Source organism: Trachurus japonicus, chromosome 21 (assembly GCF_045865225.1).
Source record: "Trachurus japonicus isolate A0001 chromosome 21, Traja_1.0".
NCBI classification, from domain to species: domain Eukaryota; kingdom Metazoa; phylum Chordata; class Actinopteri; order Carangiformes; family Carangidae; genus Trachurus; species Trachurus japonicus.
This window is the reverse complement of record NC_140927.1, coordinates 29,419,556-29,438,789: the sequence shown is the minus strand read 5'-3', so window position 1 is coordinate 29,438,789 and position 19,234 is coordinate 29,419,556. Positions and strand designations below refer to the sequence as shown.

Here is a 19,234-nt window from a genome sequence, read left to right as displayed (position 1 = left end):
AATGTATTTTTTAATGAATTTTAGCGCACTTCCTGTTACCACCGGGGGGCGCAATGAGTGACGTAGGAAAATAATATGTCGGATCGTTCAGGGTCACGCCCTCATCATGTGCACCAAGTTTGAAGCCGCTGCGATCAAATCTGTGGGTGTGATAGCATTGCAAACTTCTTAGCTGAATTCGGCAACTTGGCCGTGCCCTAGCAGCCACGCCCTTTTGACCTACACACCTGCGGAGCACAAGCCGTAATCAGCTTGGTCTGGAGATGTTCTGTACCCAATTTGAAGTCAATCGGGCGAACTCCCTCGGAGGAGTTCGTTTTGCGTCAAAGAAATGCTAACCAAAATGGCCGACTTCCTGTTAGGTTTAGGGCGTGGCTCCAATTCAATTTTTTGTATGTTTGGGTATGATACACGTGTGTGTCGAGTTTCGTACGTGTACGACAAAGTAAGCGAAATTTGTCTATGGAGAAATTCGGAAAAAACTTCTAGGGGGCGCTATTGAGGCATTTAGCCACGCCCATGGGAAACGACTCTATCCCCTGAAAGAGCTCGCCATTCTTGACCCGTGTATGAAATTTCGTGAGGACACGACTTCGTTAAAGCCACGAAAAAGGCAAACGTAATTGTACGATAAAAAATCGTCAGTCGCCGCGGCGGCACACGGACGCCGTTCGTCGTATCTTCGCAGCGTTCATAATGTAGCTTCAGCAACTGGTTCTGCATGTATTAGAAGTGGAATGAAGTTGATCGGGTGAAGTATGGATTTTTAATGAATTTTTGCGTACTTCCTGTTACCACCGGGGGGCGCTATGAGCCAGGCAGGAAGTCGATACATCAAAACGTTCAGGGAGGAGCCAACGTCATGTCCTTTGAATTTCAAGTGGCTACGACGAAGTATGTGCGCGTGAAAGGCAAACGAAATTTAAATTGGGATGATACACTTTCGCCGCGGCGGCACACGGACGCCGTTGCTCGTAGGGTCAAAGCGTTCATGATGTAGCTTCACCATCCGGGTCTGCATGTACTAGAAGTGTAACAAAGTCGATTTGGTCAACTACGTATTTTTAACGAATTTTTGTACGTTTCCTGTTACCACCGGGGGGGCGCTATGAGCGACGTCGGCAAATAATATGTCGGATCGTTCAGGGTCTCTCCCTAGATTTTTGCACCAAGTTTGAAGCGTCTACGATCAAGTATGAGGGCATGAGAGCTGTTCGTATTTACATGGCGAGCACCGAAACAGTCGCCAAACTTCGGGGCACGCCAGAGGCCAAGCGCTTTGAGCTACAGACCTGCGGAGCACAAGATAAGCTCAGCTAGGTCTGGCGATGTTCTGGACCCAATTTGGAGCCGATCGGGCGTAACCCCTCGGAGGAGTTCGTTTTGCGTAAACCAACTTTGAAGCAAAATGGCCGACTTCCTGTTGGTTGTCGGGTATGTCCATAATGAGATTTTTAGAAGATCTTGGGTTGATGAATATGTTTACCAAGTTTCGGACAAATCGGTGTCGCAGACTGCCATTTCCTATGCGCGGTCTAGGGGGCGCTGTGGTGCCATTTGGCCACGCCCACATGCGAGACCACCACAGAATCGCAATTTTTGGGCTTCCCCCCCTGCGTGTAAAATTTCATCCGTTTCTCGGCTTGGGAAAGGGGTCGAAATCGCGTTCGAACTCGGGGAATAATAATAATAATTAAAGCCGCAAGCGGCTATGACGGGCCCTCGCTCCACGCCACTCGGCGTCCCCGCTACCCCTGGGCCGCTCTTCGAAAACCCCCGCGTGCAACCGGACGTGGGCGGCTGCGTCGAGGGCGGTCCCCTCGTCGAACACGTGACGTTTCGAGCAAAACGGACAACGTACGATGGAGTTACGGCAGGTTTACGGTTCGTCCACCAGGGGGCGGTAATGGGATGTGGGCCGTTGCGTTCGGGGTCGTGACCTCATCACACATGTGAAGTTTCGAGCTGATCGGACAATGTCGATGCAAAACGCGACATTTCCTGTGTCCACAAGGGGGCGTATTGAGCGAGCTAGCGTACGATCAAATGGAGGCGTAGAGGGCGGGCCCTGATCATGTTACTGAAATTTTGAAGTGACTACGACCAAGTATGTGGGCGTGGAAGGCAAACGTATTAGCATGGCGACTAAACGAGCAGTTGACCAACTTTGTCGCCCCCTAGCAGCCACGCCGTTTGACGTAGAGAAAAGCTTTTAATAGTGTTTGACCAGCTCGGTCTCCTGATGATCTGTAGCGAATATGAAGTCAATCGGGCAAAATCCGTGGGAGGTGGCAGTTCACGATGGAGCGCTATTCCTGTCGCCGCCACAAGGGGGCCATTAGCCGTAGCGTCATAGCGTTCACGAAATACCTTCACCAACTTGTTCGGCATGTTTTAGAAGTGGAATGAAGTTGATGGGGGCAACTATGTATTTTTAATGAATTTTAGCGCACTTCCTGTTACCACCGGGGGGCGCTATGAGTGACGTAGGAAAATAATATGTCGGATCGTTCAGGGTCATGCCATCATCATGTGCACCAAGTTTGAAGCTGCTGCGATCAAATCTGTGGGCGTGATAGCATTTAAACCTTTTTAGCTGAATTCGGGAACTTGGCCGTGCCCTAGTAGCCACGCCCTTTGACCTACACACCTGCGGAGCACAAGCCGTAATCAGCTCAGTCTGGAGATGTTCCGTGCCCAATTTGAAGTCAATCGGGTGAACTCCCTCGGAGGAGTTCGTTTTGCGTCAAAGAAATGCTAGCCAAAATGGCCGACTTCCTGTTAGGTTTAGGGCATGGCTCCAATTAAATTTTTTGTATGTTTGGGTATGATACACGTGTGTGTCGAGTTTCGTATGTGTACGACAAAGTAAGCGAAATTTGTCTATGAAGAAATTCGGAAAAACTTCTAGGGGGCGCTATTGAGGCATTTAGCCACGCCCATGGGAAACAACTCTATCCGCTGAAAGAGCTCGCCATTCTTGACCTGTGGATGAAATTTCGTGAGGACACGACTTCGTTAAAGCCACGAAAAAGGCAAACGTAATTGTACGATAAAAAATCGTCAGTCGCCGCGGCGGCACACGGACGCCGTTCGTCGTATCTTCACAGCGTTCATAATGTAGCTTCAGCAACTGGTTCTGCATGTATTAGAAGTGGAATGAAGTCGATCGGGTGAAGTATGGATTTTTAATGAATTTTTGCGTACTTCCTGTTACCACCGGGGGGCGCTATGAGCCAGGCAGGAAGTCGATACATCAAAACGTTCAGGGAGGAGCCATCGTCATGTCCTTTGAATTTCAAGTGGCTACGACGAAGTATGTGCGCGTGAAAGGCAAACGAAATTTAAATTGGGATGATACACTTTCGCCGCGGCGGCACACGGACGCCGTTGCTCGTAGGGTCAAAGCGTTCACGATGTAGCTTCACCATCCGGGTCTGCATGTACTAGAAGTGTAACGAAGTCGATTTGGTCAACTACGTATTTTTAACGAATTTTTGTACGTTTCCTGTGACCACCGGGGGGCGCTATGAGCGACGTCGGCAAATAATATGTCGGATCGTTCAGGGTCTCTCCATAGATTTTTGCACCAAGTTTGAAGCGTCTACGATCAAGTATGTGGGCATGAGAGCCGTTCGTATTTACATGGCGAGCACCGAAACAGTCGCCAAACTTCGGGGCACGCCAGGGGCCAACCCCTTTGAGCTACAGACCTGCGGAGCACAAGATAAGCTCAGCTAGGTCTGGCGATGTTCTGGACCCAATTTGGAGCCGATCGGGCGTAACCCCTCGGAGGAGTTCGTTTTGCGTAAACCAACTTTGAAGCAAAATGGCCGACTTCCTGTTGGTTTTAGGGTATGTCATTTTATGAAATTTTTTGAAGATCTCGGGTTGATGAATATGTTTACCAAGTTTCGGACAAATCGGTGTCGCAGACCTCATTTCCCTATGCGCGGTCTAGGGGGCGCTGTGGTGCCATTTGGCCACGCCCACATGCGAGACCACCACAGTACGCCGAGTTGCCACAGTCCCCACGTGCGTGTAAATTTTCCTCCGTTTCCCGGCTTGGGAAAGGGGTCGAAATCGCGTTCAAAGCGGCGGAAAAAGAATAATAATAATAATAATAATAATAATAAACATTACAATATCTGGGGTTTTTTGCTGCCAGGTCTATGCAGTACTTGAGTACTTGCTTGCTTACTTGTTGTTACTCGTCGGCTGGCACGTCGACTAATGTGCATGTCGAATAACAATAGGGACCTCCCTGGGTCGTTGACACAGGCTCGGGCCCTAATAATAATAATAATAATAATAATAATAATAATAAGAATAAACATTACAATATCTGGGGTTTTTGCTGCCAGGTCTATGCAGTACTTGAGTACTTGCTTGCTTACTTGTTGTTACTCGTCGGCTGGCACGTCGACTAATGTGCATGTCGAATAACAATAGGGACCTCCCTGGGTCGTTGACACAGGCTCGGGCCCTAATTAAAGCCGCAAGCGGCTATGACGGGCCCTCGCTCCACGCCACTCGGCGTCCCCGCTACCCCCGGGCCGCTCTTCGAAAACCCCCGCGCGCAACCGGACGTGGGCGGCTGCGTCGAGGGCGGTCCCCTCGTCGAACACGTGAAGTTTAGAGCAAATCGGACAACGTACGATGGAGTTACGGCAGGTTTACGGTCCGTCCACCAGGGGGCGGTAACGGGATGTGGGCCGTTGTGTTCGGGGTCGTGACCTCATCACACATGTGAAGTTTCGAGCCGATCGGACAATGTCGATGCAAAACGCGACATTTCCTGTGTCCACAAGGGGGCGTCTTGAGCGAGCTAGCGTACGATCAAATGGAGGCGTAGAGGGCCGGCCTCTGATCATGTACTGAAATTTTGAAGTGACTACGACCAAGTATGTGGGCGTGGAAGGCAAACGTAATAGCATGGCGACTAAACGAGCAGTTGGCCAACTTTGTCGCCCCCTAGCGGCCACGCCGTTTGACGTAGAGAAAAGCTTTTAATAGTGTTTGACCAGCTCGGTCTCCTGATGATCTGTAGCGAATATGAAGTCAATCGGGCAAAATCCGTGGGAGGTGGCAGTTCACGATGGAGCGCTATTCCTGTCGCCTCCACAAGGGGGCCATTAGCCGTAGCGTCATAGCGTTCACGAAATACCTTCACCAACTTGTTCGGCATGTTTTAGAAGTAGAATGAAGTTGATGGGGTCAACTATGTATTTTTAATGAATTTTAGCGCACTTCCTGTTACCACCGGGGGGCGCTATGAGTGACGTAGGAAAATAATATGTCGGATCGTTCAGGGTCACGCCTTCATCATGTGCACCAAGTTTGAAGCCGCTGCGATCAAATCTGTGGGCGTGCTAGCATTGCAAACTTCTTAGCTGAATTCGGCAACTTGGCCGTGCCCTAGCAGCCACGCCCTTTTGACCTACACACCTGCGGAGCACAAGCCGTAATCAGCTTGGTCTGGAGATGTTCTGTACCCAATTTGAAGTCAATCGGGCGAACTCCCTCGGAGGAGTTCGTTTTGCGTCAAAGAAATGCTAACCAAAATGGCCGACTTCCTGTTGGGTTTAGGGCGTGGCTCCAATTCAATTTTTTGTATGTTTGGGTATGATACACGTGTGTGTCGAGTTTCGTATGTGTACGACAAAGTAAGCGAAATTTGTCTATGGAGAAATTCGGAAAAACTTCTAGGGGGCGCTATTGAGGCATTTGGCCACGCCCATGGGAAACGACTCTATCCCCTGAAAGAGCTCCCCATTCTTGACCCGTGGATGAAATTTCGTGAGGACACGACTTCGTTAAAGCCACGAAAAAGGCAAACGTAATTGTACGATAAAAAATCGTCAGTCGCCGCGGCGGCACACGGACGCCGTTCGTCGTATCTTCACAGCGTTCATAATGTAGCTTCAGCAACTGGTTCTGCATGTATTAGAAGTGGAATGAAGTTGATCGGGTGAAGTATGGATTTTTAATGAATTTTTGCGTACTTCCTGTTACCACCGGGGGGCGCTATGAGCCAGGCAGGAAGTCGATACATCAAAACGTTCAGGGAGGAGCCAACGTCATGTCCTTTGAATTTCAAGTGGCTACGACGAAGTATGTGCGCGTGAAAGGCAAACAAAATTTAAATTGGGATGATACACTTTCGCCGCGGCGGCACGCGGACGCCGTTGCTCGTAGGGTCAAAGCGTTCATGATGTAGCTTCGCCATCCGGGTCTGCATGTACTAGAAGTGTAACGAAGTCGATTTGGTCAACTACGTATTTTTAACGAATTTTTGTACGTTCCTGTTACCACCGGGGGGCGCTATGAGCGACGTACGCAAATAATATGTCGGATCGTTCAGGGTCTCGCCATAGATTTTTGCACCAAGTTTGAAGCGTCTACGATCAAGTATGTGGGCATGAGAGCCATTCGTATTTACATGGCGAGCACCGAAACAGTCGCCAAACTTCGGGGCACGCCAGAGGCCAAGCGCTTTGAGCTACAGACCTGCGGAGCACAAGATAAGCTCAGCTAGGTCAGACGATGTTCTCTACCCAATTTGGAGCCGATCGGGCGTAACCCCTAGGAGGAGTTCGTTTCGCGTAAACCAACTTTGAAGCAAAATGGCCGACTTCCTGTTGGTTTTAGGGTATGTCAGTATAGCAAATTTTTTGAAGATCTCGGGTTGATGAATAAGTTTACCAAGTTTCGGACAAATCGGTGACGCAGACCCTCATTCCCTATGCGCGGTCTAGGGGGCGCTGTGGCGCCAATAGGCCACGCCCACATGCGAAACCACCACTGAACGCTAAGTTGCCACAGGCCCCACGTGCGTCTAAAATGTCGGCCGTTTCTCGGCTTGGGAAAGGGGTCGAAATAGCGTTCGAAGTGGGAGAACGGGAATAATAATAATAATAATAATAATAATAAGAATAAACATTACAATATCTGGGGTTTTTGCTGCCAGGTCTATGCAGTACTTGAGTACTTGCTTGCTTACTTGTTGTTACTCGTCGGCTGGCACGTCGACTAATGTGCATGTCGAATAACAATAGGGACCTCCCTGGGTCGTTGACACAGGCTCGGGCCCTAATAATTAAAGCCGCAAGCGGCTATGACGGGCCCTCGCTCCACGCCACTCGGCGTCCCCGCTACCCCCGGGCCGCTCTTCGAAAACCCCCCGCGCGCGGGCGGCCGCGTCGAGGGCGGTCCCCTCGTCGAACACGTGAAGTTTCGAGCAAATCGGACTACGTACGATGGAGTTATGGCAGGTTTACGGTTCGTCCACCAGGGGGCGGTAACGGGATGTGGGCCGTTGCGTTCGGGGTCGTGACCTCATCACACATGTGAAGTTTCGAGCCGATCGGACAATGTCGATGCAAAACGCGACATTTCCTGTGTCCACAAGGGGGCGTATTGAGCGAGCTAGCGTACGATCAAATGGAGGCGTAGAGGGCGGGCCCCTGATCATGTACTGAAATTTTGAAGTGACTACGACCAAGTATGTGGGCGTGGAAGGCAAACGTAATAGCATGGCGACTAAACGAGCAGTTGACCAACTTTGTCGCCCCCTAGCAGCCACGCCGTTTCACGTAGAGAAAAGCTTTTTATAGTGTTTGACCAGCTCGGTCTCCCGATGATCTGTAGCGAATATGAAGTCAATCGGGCAAAATCCGTGGGAGGTGGCAGTTCACGGTGGAGCGCTATTCCTGTCGCCGCCACAAGGGGGCCATTAGCCGTAGCGTCATAGCGTTCACGAAATACCTTCACCAACTTGTTCGGCATGTTTTAGAAGTGGAATGAAGTTGATGGGGGCAACTATGTATTTTTAATGAATTTTAGCGCACTTCCTGTTACCACCGGGGGGCGCTATGAGTGACGTAGGAAAATAATATGTCGGATCGTTCAGGGTCACGCCATCATCATGTGCACCAAGTTTGAAGCTGCTGCGATCAAATCTGTGGGCGTGATAGCATTTAAACCTTTTTAGCTGAATTCGGGAACTTGGCCGTGCCCTAGCAGCCACGCCCTTTGACCTACACACCTGCGGAGCACAAGCCGTAATCAGCTCAGTCTGGAGAGGTTCCGTGCCCAATTTGAAGTCAATCGGGCGAACTCCCTCGGAGGAGTTCGTTTTGCGTCAAAGAAATGCTAACCAAAATGGCCGACTTCCTGTTGGGTTTAGGGCGTGGCTCCAATTCAATCTTTTGTATGTTTGGGTATGATACACGTGTGTGTCGAGTTTCGTATGTGTACGACAAAGTAAGCGAAATTTGTCTATGGAGAATTTCAGAAAAACTTCAAGGGGGCGCTATTGAGGCATTTAGCCACGCCCATGGGAAACGACTCTATCCGCTGAAAGAGCTCGCCATTCTTGACCTGTGTATGAAATTTCGTGAGGACACGACTTCGTTAAAGCCACGAAAAAGGCAAACGTAATTGTACGATAAAAAATCGTCAGTCGCCGCGGCGGCACACGGACGCCGTTCGTCGTATCTTCACAGCGTTCATAATGTAGCTTCAGCAACTGGTTCTGCATGTATTAGAAGTGGAATGAAGTTGATCGGGTGAAGTATGGATTTTTAACGAATTTTTGCGTACTTCCTGTTACCACCGGGGGGCGCTATGAGCCAGGCAGGAAGTCGATATATCAAAAACGTTCAGGGCGGAGCCAACGTCATGTCCTTTGAATTTCAAGTGGCTTACGACGAAGTATGTGCGCGTAATTGGGAAACGTTAATTTTACGACAAAAAATCGGCAAGTTCGCCGCGGCGGCACACGGACGCCGTTGCTCGTAGGGTCAAAGCGTTCATGATGTAGCTTCACCATCCGGGTCTGCATGTACTAGAAGTGTAACGAAGTCGATTTGGTCAACTACGTATTTTTAACGAATTTTTGTACGTTTCCTGTTACCACCGGGGGGCGCTATGAGCGACGTACGCAAATAATATGTCGGATCGTTCAGGGTCTCTCCATAGATTTTTGCACCAAGTTTGAAGCGTCTACGATCAAGTATGAGGGCATGAGAGCCGTTCGTATTTACATGGCGAGCACCGAAACAGTCGCCAAACTTCGGGGCACGCCAGAGGCCAAGCGCTTTGAGCTACAGACCTGCGGAGCACAAGATAAGCTCAGCTAGGTCTGACGATGTTCTGGACCCAATTTGGAGCCGATCGGGCGTAACCCCTCGGAGGAGTTCGTTTCGCGTAAACCAACTTTGAAGCAAAATGGCCGACTTCCTGTTGGTTTTAGGGTATGTCAGTATAGCAAATTTTTTTGAAGATCTCGGGTTGATGAATAAGTTTACCAAGTTTCGGACAAATCGGTGACGCAGACCCTCATTCCCTATGCGCGGTCTAGGGGGCGCTGTGGCGCCAATAGGCCACGCCCACATGCGAAACCACCACTGAACGCTAAGTTGCCACAGGCCCCACGTGCGTCTAAAATGTCGGCCGTTTCTCGGCTTGGGAAAGGGGTCGAAATAGCGTTCGAAGTGGGAGAACGGGAATAATAATAATAATAATAATAATAAGAATAAACATTTGCATTTCGGGGAATTTTGCGCCAGGTCAGTGAGTACTTTGATTACTTGCTTGCTACTTGAGTTGTACTCGTCGGCTGGCGTTGACTAATGTGCATGTCGAATAACAATAGGGACCTCCCTGGGTCGTTGACACAGGCTCGGGCCCTAATTAAAGCCGCAAGCGGCTATGACGGGCCCTCGCTCCACGCCACTCGGCGTCCCAGCTACCCGGGCCGCTCTTCGAAAACCCCCGCGCGCAACCGGACATGCGGGCGGCTGCGTCGAGGGCGGTCCCCTCGTCGAACACGTGACGTTTCGAGCAAAACGGACAACGTACGATGGAGTTACGGCAGGTTTACGGTTCGTCCACCAGGGGGCGGTAACGGGATGTGGGCCGTTGCGTACGGGGTCGTGACCTCATCACACATGTGAAGTTTCGAGCTGATCGGACAATGTCGATGCAAAACGCGACATTTCCTGTGTCCACAAGGGGGCGTATTGAGCGAGCTAGCGTACGATTAAATGGAGGCGTAGAGGGCGGGCCCTTGATCACGTACTGAAATTTTGAAGTGACTACGACCAAGTATGTGGGCGTGGAAGGCAAACGTAATAGCATGGCGACTAAACGAGCAGTTGACCAACTTTGTCGCCCCCTAGCAGCCACGCCGTTTCACGTAGAGAAAAGCTTTTAATAGTGTTTGACCAGCTCGGTCTCCTGATGATCTGTAGCGAATATGAAGTCAATCGGGCAAAATCCGTGGGAGGTGGCAGTTCACGATGGAGCGCTATTCCTGTCGCCGCCACAAGGGGGCCATTAGCCGTAGCGTCATAGCGTTCACGAAATACCTTCACCAACTTGTTCGGCATGTTTTAGAAGTGGAATGAAGTTGATGGGGGCAACTATGTATTTTTAATTAATTTTAGCGCACTTCCTGTTACCACCGGGGGGCGCTATGAGTGACGTAGGAAAATAATATGTCGGATCGTTCAGGGTCACGCCATCATCATGTGCACCAAGTTTGAAGCCGCTGCGATCAAATCTGTGGGCGTGATAGCATTGCAAACTTCTTAGCTGAATTCGGGAACTTGGCCGTGCGCTAGCAGCCACGCCCTTTGACCTACACACCTGCGGAGCACAAGCCGTAATCAGCTCAGTCTGGAGATGTTCCGTACCCAATTTGAAGTGAATCGGGCGAACTCCCTCGGAGGAGTTCGTTTTGCGTCAAAGAAATGCTAACCAAAATGGCCGACTTCCTGTTGGGTTTAGGGCGTGGCTCCAATTCAATTTTTGGTATGTTTGGGTATGATACACGTGTGTGTCGAGTTTCGTATGTGTACGACAAAGTAAGCGAAATTTGTCTATGGAGAAATTCGGAAAAACTTCTAGGGGGCGCTATTGAGGCATTTAGCCACGCCCATGGGAAACGACTCTATCCGCTGAAAGAGCTCGCCATTCTTGACACGTGAATGAAATTTCGTGAGGACACGACTTCGTTAAAGCCACGAAAAAGGCAAACGTAATTGTACGATAAAAAATCGTCAGTCGCCGCGGCGGCACACGGACGCCGTTCGTCGTATCTTCACAGCGTTCATAATGTAGCTTCAGCAACTGGTTCTGCATGTATCAGAAGTGGAATGAAGTTGATCGGGTGAAGTATGGATTTTTAACGATTTTTTGCGTACTTCCTGTTACCACCGGGGGGCGCTATGAGCCAGGCAGGAAGTCGATACATCAAAACGTTCAGGGAGGAGCCAACGTCATGTCCTTTGAATTTCAAGTGGCTACGACGAAGTATGTGTGCGTGAAAGGCAAACGAAATTTAAATTGGGATGATACACATTCGCCGCGGCGGCACACGGACGCCGTTGCTCGTAGGGTCACAGCGTGCACGATGTAGCTTCACCATCCGGGTCTGCATATATTAGAAGTGAAACGAAGTCGATTTGGTCAACTACGTATTTTCAACGAATTTTTGTACGTTTCCCGTTACCACCGGGGGGCGCTATGAGCGACGTAGGCAAATAATATGTCGGATCGTTCAGGGTCTCGCCATAGATTTTTGCACCAAGTTTGAAGCGTCTACGATCAAGTATGTGGGCATGAGAGCCGTTCGTATTTACATGGCGAGCACCGAAACAGTCGCCAAACTTCGGGGCACGCCAGAGGCCAAGCGCTTTGAGCTACAGACCTGCGGAGCACAAGATAAGCTCAGCTAGGTCTGACGATGTTCTGGACCCAATTTGGAGCCGATCGGGCGTAACCCCTAGGAGGAGTTCGTTTTGCGTAAACCAACTTTGAAGCAAAATGGCCGACTTCCTGTTGGTTTTCGGGTATGTCGGTAATGCGATTTTTTGAAGCCCTGGGGTTGATGAATATGTTTACAAAGTTTCGGACAAATCGGTGTCGCAGACCCTCATTTCCAATGCGCGGTCTAGGGGGCGCTGTGGTGCCATTTGGCCACGCCCACATGCGAGACCACCACTGAATCGCAATTTTCGGGCTTCCCCCCCTGCGTCGAAAGTTTCATCCGTTTCTCGGCTTGGGAAAGGGGTCGAAATCATGTTCAAACGCGGAGAACCATAAAAATAATAATAATAATTAAAGCCGCAAGCGGCTATGACGGGCCCTCGCTCCACGCCACTCGGAGTCCCCGCTACCCCCGGGCCGCTCTTCGAAACCCCCGCGCGCAACCGGACGTGGGCGGCCGCGTCGAGGGCGGTCCCCTCGTCGAACACGTGAAGTTTCGAGCAAATCGGACGACGTACGATGGAGTTACGGCAGGTTTACGGTTCGTCCACCAGGGGGCGGTAACGGGATGTGGGCCGTTGCGTTCGGGGTCGTGACCTCATCACACATGTGAAGTTTCGAGCCGATCGGACAATGTCGATGCAAAACACGACATTTCCTGTGTCCACAAGGGGCGTCTTGAGCGAGCTAGCGTACGATCAAATGGAGGCGTAGAGGGCGGACACCTGATCATGTACTGAAATTTTGAAGTGACTACGATCAAGTATGTGGGCGTGGAAGGCAAACGTAATAGGCATGGCGACTAAACGAGCAGTTGACCAACTTTGTCGCCCCCTAGCGGCCACGCCGTTTGACGTAGAGAAAAGCTTTTAATTAGGTTTGACCAGCTCGGTCTCCTGATGACTTGTAGCGAATATGAAGTCAATCGGGCAAAATCCGTGGGAGGTGGCAGTTCGCGATGGAGCGCTATTCCTGTCGCCGCCACAAGGGGGCCATTAGCCGTAGCGTCATAGCGTTCATGAAATACCTTCACCAACTTGTTCGGCATGTTTTAGAAGTGGAATGAGTTGATGGGGTCAACGATGTATTTTTTAATGAATTTTAGCGCACTTCCTGTTACCACCGGGGGGCGCAATGAGTGACGTCGGAAAATAATATGTCGGATCGTTCAGGGTCACGCCCTCTTCATGTGCACCAAGTTTGAAGCCGATGCGATCAAATCTTGTGGGTGTGATAGCATTGCAAACTTCTTAGCTGAATTCGGAAACTTGGCCGTGCCTAGCAGCCACGCCCTTTTGACCTACACACCTGCGGAGCACAAGCCGTAATCACCTTAGTCTGGAGATGTTCTGTACCAATTTGAAGTCAATCGGTGCGAACTCCCTCGGAGGAGTTCGTTTTGCGTCAAAGAAATGCTAACCAAAATGGCCGACTTCCTGTTAGGTTTAGGGCGTGGCTCCAATTCAATTTTTGGTATGTTTGGGTATGATACACGTGTGTGTCGAGTTTCGTATGTGTACGACAAAGTAAGCGAAATTTGTCTATGGAGAAATTCGGAAAAACTTCTAGGGGGCGCTATTGAGGCATTTAGCCACGCCCATGGGAAACGACTCTATCCGCTGAAAGAGATCGCCATTCTTGACCCGTGTATGATAATTTCGTGAGGACACGACTTCGTTAAAGCCACGAAAAAGGCAAACGTAATTGTACGATAAAAAATCGTCAGTCGCCGCGGCGGCAACGGACGCCGTTCGTCGTATCTTCACAGCGTTCATAATGTAGCTTCAGCAACTGGTTCTGCATGTATTAGAAGTGGAATGAAGTTGATCGGGTGAAGTATGGATTTTTAATGAATTTTTGCGTACTTCCTGTTACCACCGGGGGGCGCTATGAGCCAGGCAGGAAGTCGATACATCAAAACGTTCAGGGAGGAGCCAACGTCATGTCCTTTGAATTTCAAGTGGCTACGACGAAGTATGTGCGCGTGAAAGGCAAACGAAATTTAAATTGGGATGATACACTTTCGCCGCGGCGGCACACGGACGCCGTTGCTCGTAGGGTCAAAGCGTTCATGATGTAGCTTCGCCATCCGGGTCTGCATGTACTAGAAGTGTAACGAAGTCGATCTGGTCAACTACGTATTTTTAACGAATTTTTGTACGTTTCCTGTTACCACCGGGGGGCGCTATGAGCGACGTACGCAAATAATATGTCGGATCGTTCAGGGTCTCTCCATAGATTTTTGCACCAAGTTTGAAGCGTCTACGATCAAGTATGAGGGCATGAGAGCCGTTCGTATTTACATGGCGAGCACCGAAACAGTCGCCAAACTTCGGGGCACGCCAGAGGCCAAGCGCTTTGAGCTACAGACCTGCGGAGCACAAGATAAGCTCAGCTAGGTCTGGCGTTGTTATGGACCCAATTTGGAGCCGATCGGGCGTAACCCTCGGAGGAGTTCGTTTTGCGTTTACAAACTTTGAAGCAAAAATGGTCGCGACTTTCCTGTTGGGTTTCGGGCTTTCGCCAGAACAAGAAAAAGGATTTATTAGTTCATCTTTGCGTTGATAAATAATGTTCTTGTGCCGACTTTTGTCCGTTTTTAATTAACGTCATTTTTTTCCTATGGGTTTTTGAACAAGTTTGTAGGGGGCGCTATTTTTGCCATTTGGCCACGCCCACATGGCGAGTCCACAACTCAAACGCTTAAGTTGGCCAACAGGCCCCACGTACGTGCAAAATTTCGTCGTTTTCTCGGCTTGGGAAAGGCGGTCGAAATGGCCTTCGCTAAAAAAAATAATAATAATTATAATAATAAACATTTAGCATTTCAAGGATAGCGTTTTTTCCCTGCCAGGTAACTTGAGTACTTATTACTTGACTTGGTTACTTGTTGCTTTGTCGGTGATCGGTGGTGGATGTCGAATTACTAAAATCAGGGACTCCCGGGGTACGTTGACACAGGGCTCGCGGCCTAATAAACTTACCATTTCATACTTGGGGGTTTTTGCTTGCCAGGTTCTATGCAGTACTTGAGTACTAGCTGCTTACGTGTTGGTTACTCGTCGACTGCATTGTCGACTTATGTGGATGTTCGAATAACAATAGGGACCTCCCTGGGTCGTTGACAACGGGGCTCTGGGCCCTCTATTTTAAAGCCGCAAGCGGCATATGAACGGGCACTCTGCTCCACGCCACTCAGAGTCCCCACTACACCCGGGGCCGCTCTTCGACGAACCCCCTGCGCGCAAAGGACGTGGGCGGGCGCGTCGAGGGCGTGGTTACCCTAGTCGAACACGTGAAGTTTCGAGCAAATCGGTCGACGTTACGTTGGTAGTAACCGGCTGGTTTACGGGTCCGTCCACCAGGGGGCGGTTGGGTATCCGGGGTTGTGGGCCAGTTGCGGTGGAGTTCGGGGTCGTGACCTTCATCACACATGTGAAGTTTCGAGGACGATCGGACACAATGTTCGATGGGAAAACACGACATTTCATGTTGTCCACAAGGGGGGTCTTGAGCGTGCTAGCGTTACGATCAAATGGATGGCGTAGAGGGCGGCCGCCCTGATCATGTACTGAAATTTTGAAGTGACTACGACAGAGTATGTTGGGCGTGGACAGGCCAATCGTAATAGCATGGCGGACTCCTAACTCAGAGCAGTTGACCAACTTTGTCGCCCCCTAGCGGCCACGCCGTATGACGTAGAGAAAAGCTTCTTAAATAGTTGTTTGACCAGTCGGTCTCCTGATGACTTGTAGCGAATATGGAAGTCAAATGGGCAAAAATCCGTGGGATGGTGGCAGTTTGCGGGGGAGCGCTATTCCTGTCGCCGCCACAAGGGGGCCATATAGCCGTTTGCGGTCATTAGAGTTCATTGAAATACCTTCACCAACTTGTTCGGCAATTGTTTTAGAAGTGCCGAAGTGACGTTGATGGGGGCAACTATGTATTTTTTAATGAATTTCTAGCGCACTTCCTGTTTAACCTCTCGGGGGGCGGGCGCACTGAGTGACGTAGGAAAAAAATATGTCGTATCGTTCAGGGTCACGCCCTATCATGTGCACCAAGTTTGAAGCCGCTACCTGCGATCAAATCTGTGGGTTGTGAATAGCCATTGCAAAACTTCTTTGCTGAATTCGGCAACTTTGGCCGTGCCTAGCAGCCACGGCCTTTGTCCTACAATCCTGCCGGAGCACAAGCCGTAATTCAGCTCAGTCTGGACCGATAGTTCTGTACCCAATTTGTATGTCAATATCGGGCGAAACTTCCCTCGGGAGGAGTTCGTTTTGCGTCCAAGAAATAGCTAAACCAAAATGGCCGACTTCCTGTTTAGGTTTAAGGCGTGGCCTCCAATTCAATTTTTTGTAAGTATGGGTATGATACACGTGGTGTGTCGAGTTCTCTGTATGTGTACGGACAAAGTAAGCGAAATTTGTCTATGGAGAAAGTCGGAAAAACTTCTAGGGGGCGTATTGAGGCATTTAGTCCACGCCCATGGGAATACGACTTCTATCCCTCCCCTGAAAGAAGCTCGCCATTCTTGACCGTGTATGAAATTTCGTGTGGACACGACTTCGATTAAAAGCCACGAAATGGCAAACGTAATTGTACGATAAAAAATCGGTCAGTCGCCGCGGGCGGCACACGGGACGACGTATCGTGTTCTTCAACAGCGTTCATAATGTAGTTCAGCAAACTGGTTCTGCATGTATTAGAAGTGGAATGTAGTTGATCGGGGTGAAGTAAGGATTTTTAATGAATTTTTGCGTACTTCCTGTTACCACGGGGGGGGCGCTATGAGCCAGGCAAGGAAGTCGTATAACATCAATCGTTCAGGGAGGAGCATCGTCATGTCCTTTGAATTTCAAGTGGCTACGACGAAGTATGTGTGCGTGTGGGAAAGGCAAACGAAATTTAAATTGGGATGATACACTTTCGCCGCTTGCGGACAACGGACGCCGTTGCTCGTAGGGTCAAAGCGTTCTTGATGTAGCTTCGCCATCCGGGTCTGCATGTACTCGAAGTGTAAACGAAGTCGATTTGGTCAACGACGTATTTTTTAACGATTTGTTGTACGTTTCTTGTTACCACGGGGGGAGCTCATGATGGAGTACGGCAAACATTAATATGTCGAGTTCGTTCAGGGTCTCTCCATTAGATTTTTGCACCAAGTTTGAAGCGATACGATCAAGTTTGAGGGCATGAGAGCCGTTCGTATTTACATGGCGAGCACCGAAAAACAGTCGCCAAACTTAGGGGCAACGCAGAGGCCAAGCGCTTTGAGCTACAGACCTGCGGGAGCACATGACTAAGCTCAGCTAGGTCTGACGATGTTCTGGACCCAATTTGGAGACCGATACTAGGGCGTTTATCCCCTTGGAGGGCAGGTTCGTTTCGCGTCGTAAAACCCCAACTTTGGAAGCAAAATGGCCGACTTTCTGTTGGTTTTAGGGTTTATGTCAGTATAAGCAAATTTCTTTGAATATCTCGGGTTGATGAATAAGTTTACCAAGTTTGGACAAAATCGGGTGGACGCAGGACCTCATGCTTATGCCGCGTTCTAGGGGGCGCTGTGGCGCCAATAGGCCACGCCATCAGGCGAAACCACCACTGAACTCGTAAGTTGCCATCAGGCCCCACGTGCGTGCTAAAATGTCGGCCGTTTCTCGGCTTGGGAAAGGGGTCGAAAAGCGTTCGAAGTGGGTGAATGGGAATAATAATAATAAATTAAAGCCGAAAAGCGGCGATGAACGGGCTCGCTTCGCCCCATGCCACCGCGGGGAGGGCTGAGGCATGTCGGGGGCTCTGCAATGTTTCGTCATCCACCAGGTGTGCGAGTCTAAGCAGTTGTGAGTGGGTGCGTTCCAGGGGGCGGCTCGGCCGGCCGCCGGCGCACGGCAGGCCCCCGGGGGCCGGGGCGGTGGGGGGCGGCCCCGGCGGCCCCGCGGCCCGGGCCCGGGCAAGGCGGCCCCGCGCGGCCTCTCATCGGCGGGGGCGGCCCGGCGGGGCCGCCGGCGCCGCGGGCCCCGGCCCATTCACTCTTGTGAAGTTTGCGAGTTGAATCGGACAAAGCTATGAAGGGAGTTTAAGAGCAGTTATTGGTTTCATCCAGCAAGGGGAGAGGGGCAGTAATGGGATGCGTGCAGGTGTGTTCTAGGGTCAGCACCTCATCACACATGTGAAGTTTCGATGGGCTAATCGGACAATGCTAGACGGGAGTATGAGCTAGTTAAATGGTCGTCCCACTTTGGGGGCTGTAATGGGATACGTGCAAGGTGTGTTCAGGGGTCAGCCCCTCATCACACATGGTGAAAGTTTCTTGGAATATCGGACCATAGCATGAGGGAGTTATGACGCAGTTAAAGGTTCGGTCCATAGGGGGCAGTTAATGGGATGCGTGCAGTTGTGTTCAGTGTCAGCCCTCATTCACACATGTGAAGATGCGTTGGAATTCTTTTTTTTTGGACAAAGCATGAGCGGAGTAGTTATGAGCAGTTAAATGTTTCGTCCACTAGGGGGGCATTAATGGGATGCATTGTAGGTGTGGTTCAGGGGTCAGTCCATCATCACACATGTGAAAGTTTCGTGGGAAATCGGACAATGTTGATGCAATAAAAATCGGCTCTTTCCTGTTTCCACTAGGGGGCGAATGATAGTAGTGAGATCGGCCTATGAGTAACTTAGAAACGTTGAGGTCGTTTGACACTGGACCTGGTCTCGTGTACCAATTTTAATGTTTGTATACGAGTTCAATAATGCATCCATCAAGGGCAATCGTATTGTCCTAGGAGGAATGTTAGCACACGCCCCCACTGGGTCGCCATTTACACGTAGCCTTCACAGCGTTATGGATGTAGCATCACCAACTGGATGTGCATGTTGTAGAAGTGGAATGATAGATGATGGGGCATAAGTATGTACATTTTCAAACTTTTAGTTCGCTTACTGTTACCTCGGGGGGCGCTATGTGTTACGGGGTAGTTAATTATATCGGGACGATCAGGGCGGAGCCATCGTCATGTCCAGCAAGTTTGAAGTGATTGGATGAAGTATGTGGGGCGTTGAGCGCCACACGTTATGGACATGGCGTGGAAATTTAATAATTTAAACGCCAAAGTCTGATGAGCGCTGGCTGCCACGCCCTTTGACCTACGGACTCTACGGAGCACACGTAAGCTCAGCTAGGTCTGGAGATGTGGTTTACCTCAATTTGAAACTTGATCGGGGAACGTCTGGGAGGAGTTAAGTTTTAGGCGGGGAAAAATATACACCAAATGGTCGCCCCCGACTTCCTGTTGGGTTGAGGTATGAGGTCAATAGAGGCTTATTCTTTTTTGCATATCTGGGTATAATACATATGTGTACGATTTTATTAACAATCGGACAAAGTTCACTCAAATTCCCTATGGGATTATATCACTAAAGTATTTTTCTCTAAACTCTATTATCTACTACATATCTA

At 50.0% G+C, this 19,234-nt stretch overlaps 1 protein-coding gene across 1 annotated transcript in view; it reads right to left on the bottom strand.

Annotated features, from left to right (window-relative positions):
- The window catches only part of dgkg (diacylglycerol kinase, gamma), a 135,219-nt gene that overhangs the window by 78,192 nt on the left and 37,793 nt on the right, over positions 1-19,234 (bottom strand). The window lies entirely within an intron of this gene.